We start from the raw sequence: 5769 nt of genomic DNA, 5'->3' as shown, positions 1-5769 counted from the left end.
GAGAGTTTCTTCTGAAAGTTTCATAATTTTTAGTTTTATGTTTTTCTCTTCTGGAGAAATTCTGATTCCTTAGAAGATTAAGGTATCTATCCAGGACCTTTTTAAAGGCCATGGAGTGAAAACAATACTGTTCATGCACTCTGCCTTCTTTGATCAGAAAACGATTCTACTTTCTTCATATGGAATTTTAAAGTTGTGATTGTGCTTATAATTAAAGTGGGATGATATGGTATAAAAGGGCTACATTTGGAGTCTTCAGAACTCAGTCCTGCTCCTAATTTGCAGTTATCTCCTCCATTGATCAGGGTGACTCATTAAGCACTCTGTGCTTCAGCCTTCCTTGACTGAAAAATGATACATCTATGAAAATACTGTAAACGTTATGAGAAATTAACCAACCCACCACCGCACTGTCACCTGCCAACACACAAACACACTAGATCCTAAGTAGCAGGAGCTCTGATAAGGTCCAAGAGGAACTGTCACTTGTATTATATCTGAAAGACATTATAAATATCTACTGCCACATGGAATGCTGTTTGGGATTCCTCTTTCAATTCCTATTTCTGGAAATCACAAAGTCTTCATAGCCTTTTAGCTTGCTTTTTCCTATGTCATTGGTGGAGTGTGATGAGCCTGGATTTGTCTCTCATTTAAGATGACTGCTCCCACCCACACAAGGACAGATAGATGGCTTAGGAAAATTCTGTTATTGGACTTGCATCAAAAGGTTATGATTTCTGAAATTCTTCTTGCTATTAGAATAGAAAACAAATTGAGTCTAAGATTACTGTGTAGGGATGGAGCAAAGAGGCTGGGGGTCCACTAAGCCAACTCCACTTGTGCCTTAAACCAGAGGAGAAAATAAAAGCTGTGTTTGCTTTAAACCAGATCACAGCTCCTTAATGTAACTTCTTTTCTTTATATTCTGTTGCTGATTCCCTCAAAACTTCCATATATTCTCAATGTCCTCAAGTAATCAAACCATGTCATCTGAATATCTGGCCCATCCTGTGCACTGTGTTAGTGATTTGCACAAGGTGATGGAAAGAACAACTGATGACTAATCTGAAGAGATCTGCATTTTCTCATTGAATAGATCTCAATCTTTGCAATAAACTGAGGAACTTTTGCCTAATCTTTAGAAATACATTTCCCTTAAATACATGGTGAGAAATGTATAAGAGCTCTGGCAAAGATGACAAGAAAAAATACCATAAGATATCTTGGAAAATTGGTTGCAACAGTGGTAGTAGATGGAGTGGCAGAGTAGGAAAAGTAATTAGAAGAACATGCTGTTGAAGGAGACCAAATGAGTGGCAGTGTTATAAAACATGTACCCAGTGGTCTCACCTCTGGCTAAGTTTCTAATCAAGACTTGCATGAGTATCAAAGCTGCTAGTTTTTCTATCATAATCAGATCATATTTGAGATAACCAATTTTTTAAAAGAATTTAACTCATGCTTTATTTAGCAAGTGTGAATTTTTGTGTTCAAGGTGCTCTAATAGCATGAGGGTTACAAAGATTAAGGTCATTGTCTTGGTCTTCAATAGGCTTAAAATCTAGACAAGAGGATCGATAATGAAATATTCTATCTGAGACAAAGGCAAATATTTGTGATAAAGTCCAACAATTAATAGCTATTAAATGAATATTTGTTTAAAAATGAGTAGATGAATAAATGCAAGTATGTGTGTGGCAATTCGAATGATGTTTATGCGATCAGAGGAAAGTTTAAGAAGTGTTTTTTAGGGAAAGTAGGTCCAGAAAAGTGGTAAGAGTTGACATGGAGAGCACAGAGGGGAATAATGTTTTAGGTGCAGTGTGTTGTGACCATGGACTCAGAGGGTTACATTGTAGAACTGTGTTTATGTTTGGCACAAAGCCTGCCTCAGGGATGCCTTGGCATTTTGTAAATGTGTAGAGGGAGTATTCTTGTGACTTCCTGCCTTTATCACGAGATGAGAAGGATTTGCAATGAGTTTGCAATGGAAACTTTCGTAGTTACTCACATGTTGGGAATTTTCCTAGTTAGTTTTGAGAAAGCTATTTGTTCATTCATGAAGCCATGGATTCCTGCAGTCAAACACATTTATTGAGTGAATATTTATGTGAAACTCTGTGTAACTAAGTCTGCAAGGCTTTGCAGCTCAACATGTTTCCTAGGAACAAGAGCATCTGCATCACCTAGGAGCTTGTCAGAAATGGAGAGGATCAGAGCTTACTGAATCAGAACCTGTGTTTTAACAAGATTCCCAAGTTCATATGAATATATCTGAGGGATACAAAGGAAGCTTGCTTATAGCTTTCTGGAACTTCCCAGTTCAATAGGGGAGATTAAAAAAAAAAGTACAAATAATTATACTATAATATACTGTCCACATGGCACATGTCAATATATGTGACACAGGCCTGGCACAGACTGTAAACTCAGACTGACCCTAATTTGAGAAAAAAATCTCAGATGCTTATTTTCTGTGTGAATTTGGGCAAGTTATTTTTTCCTTTCTCTGACTCAGGATCTTTACCTCTGGAGTATTTATGACAAGCACTTTACCAGGCTTTTTAAGAATTAGGAATGGCCCACTTAAGTGCTTAGCACAGTACCTGGGATGGAATAAGCACTGATTAAATAATGGTGATTATTCTGGAAATTTAAAAGTTCACTGTTTGCAGGTAGATATGCTGTTGTAGATGAATTTCATGGAAAGGTGGCTTTTTTTTATCTCATAGATAGAATTTTAATATAGGGTATTAAGAATGCACAAGAAAGATATTCAAGCCTCTAGTTATAACTTTCAACTATGGAAAGCTATATACCTTAAACATATAGATACTACTGAGACTCAAGAACTTTATATGTTTAATAGATCATCCATCATGCAATTTAGACCTAATCATCCATGTAGAACAATTGTCTATCTGCAAATTCAATAATATAGCATAAACTATATAGGTTGTTCAAATGTATTACTAATTTTATTGTTTCAAAATACTTTTAAAATAAAATCATTTTCAAAATAAACTGCCTCTTATAGCTTATTTAGCTTAGAATTAAAATTAAATGACTTGGCCTTTTTGCTGTTAGAAAATCATGAAATTCAGTCATGGGTGTTCACAGTGAACAGGCAAGTAGAAATTATGCACCTTAGAATTTGTTGCAATTTGTCAATTTAAGGATTTTTCTTGGTAAAATATATACTTCTATATCTTATGTGTTGTTTGATCGAAGAAATTTTGAGTAAAATCATTTCATCTAACCTACCTTAATTATCAAAGCCAGCATGAGTGATAATAACCTGCCTTCTCAGTATGCACTGGTAGCCAGTGGCAGCTCTCCAGCACCATGGGCAAGAAAGGGAAAGTGTCTAAAATCAGATGATGATACAGTGACTGATTCTAGGCACTATTATGTCATTACAATTTTCCTAAATTTTTAGTTAAAAGTGCTATGGTTAATACTCATTGTAGAACTGCCCAAATTATTAAAAATGTCAAAACAAAACAGTAAGCGTGCTACCCGGGGAGAAATGTGAGCATCGTTATTTATGGTTCTAACGTTTCTCTCCTCTTCCAAAGCCCTGCCCAACTGAAATGGAAGTGTCAGGGGGCAATAGGAAGTTGCAAGGAGACCAGAGAGGTGTGAAAAACAGGATTTAGAGCTTCCCCACCCAATAATCCTGAGCCTCCAGCACTTGTGCATTTACTTCTGGCTCAGTTTATGCTTTTAATCAATATACTGGTTTCCTTTTTCTTTTCTTTTTCTCCTTTGGGAGCCTGTACGAAAGGATATTAAGGACTTCCATCTGCCTTCCACCTGGTCACTCAAGAGAGTGGCATTTTTGCTACAGGCAGGAGATGGCTGAGCAGTTTGAGCTGCTAAAATCTTTTAGGTTTTGGAATGTGACAAAGGCCATAAAGGTTAAAGCAGGGGTTATCACATTGTGTTCTGTGGGCTACTGGTGTACTTTAGATTATATAAATATATATTAAATAATAAATATATATATAATTTATAAGAGGTCTATAACCAATTTGGTCATCTTTAAGGAAAAAATGAAATAATTTGTCCACAATTTTTCACAAATTTTATTACGTGTAATATTTAGGTCACCAAAATACCATCATAAGCTTAAAAATGGCACCTGTTTTTATCAAGAACTACTTAGAGCGGTTTCTTCACATAACTTTCAGTTTACAAGTTGCTCCTTGTCTCAACCAAAGCATTTTCCCATCTTTTGGATGCTAGTGTTTTCTTTTGCTAAATAGGCACTTTCATTGTTTTTGTTACTTTACATTAAAAAATATAATGAGGTCCGATAGCTCAAAATTAATATGTTAAAGCACAAAAGTAGCAATAAATGAAATGAAAGCTCACAAATTCTATTACGCCAAAAGAGAATATGAATCTACATGTGCTCAAAAAAGTGAATCTGCACGTGGGTAACTTTATACAGATATCCAAAACAAAAAGTGAGTGAGAAATAAACAACAGATATCTGGAAATTAGATTATTTTTAATAAAGGCAACCATTGTGCCATAGTCCCCACTGTCTTTAAAAATTTGTCCAAAATGTCTTAAAGTCATTGATTAGTTTCCTGATATTTTCAAATAAAGTATAGTAACTTCTTTATTTTGTCGACGGATTTTCCTGAACAAGTACAGAGTAATGCTGCCCAGGATGATTTAGATATATATCATCACTAATGGTAGAAAAAATAAATCTATGAAGGCATCATTTGACAAAAAAAACTTGATCGATGCAAGTGACTCAATTGCTGAGAAAGGTTTTCTTTTCCAGAAAATGATATTTTCGTTCATCTACAAATCACACCTGAGTGTTGAGGCAAAATGTGTGAAATTCTTTCTAGAGCTGAAAGCAATAGATAAATGGATTAGGAATCTATTTACCTTTATCTCCCAAGCTGAACCATTTTAACATCCAATTTTTAAGTATAATAGTTTTGTCAAATTAGCTTATGATGAGGCCTATGGAAAAAATTTTATTTAAGTTATTTTCGTGATTTTATGATTGATCCTAATATAGAGAAATATCTAACACAGCCATTAAATGGTTTCTCCCAATCCAGATCACATAAACCACGATAGTATAATTTAATAAAAATAAAGAATAATCAAAGAAACTGACAGGATCATGATGAAGTTACTCATCACAAAATCAGATAAAGGGCATTTATTTATTTATTTGTTTGTTTGTCTATTTATTTATTTATTTATTTATTTTTAGGTGAGGCAACCCTTGGTTGACCTCACAGATTGCAAGGACCTTGTCAGCTTACAATCTCTTATTTTTTTTTATTTTTTACACCTACAGCACCTGGTCTTCCTAGGTGATCTCCCATCCAAGTACTAACCAGGCCTGACACTGCTTAGCTTCTGAGATTAGATGAGATCGGGCTTGTTCAGGGTGGCATGGCCATAGATGATAAAGGGAATTTATAGAAACACTCAAAATTGTATCATCTAAGGAATCTCTTCCATCACAGAAATCTGACTTTTCTGAATTCCTATGACATTTCTCTTTGGTATCAATTATCTTCTTATTTTTTATGCTTGGCTTAACTTTTCTTCTTCATTTGATTTATATTTGTATCATATGCAACTCTTAATATTTACAGTAAGGTAAACTACTAATACAAACTACAACCCATGGGCCCAATCTGGCCCCAATGCCTATATGTCAAAATAATGTTTTACCACACCAAACCGTTCATGTATTGTCTATGCCTGTTTCAGGCTAACAAC

General features: G+C 34.9%; 1 pseudogene; it reads right to left on the bottom strand.

The window, feature by feature from the left end:
• Positions 1-5329: 5329 nt before the first annotated feature.
• Positions 5330-5448, bottom strand: LOC112478570 (annotated as a pseudogene).
• Between the last annotated feature and the right edge of the window lie 321 nt (positions 5449-5769).

Source organism: Pteropus alecto, unplaced genomic scaffold (genome assembly GCF_000325575.1).
Source record: "Pteropus alecto unplaced genomic scaffold, ASM32557v1 scaffold61, whole genome shotgun sequence".
NCBI lineage: Eukaryota > Metazoa > Chordata > Mammalia > Chiroptera > Pteropodidae > Pteropus > Pteropus alecto.
The sequence above is the reverse complement of the archived record's forward strand: the minus strand, read 5'-3'. Positions and strand labels throughout refer to the sequence as shown.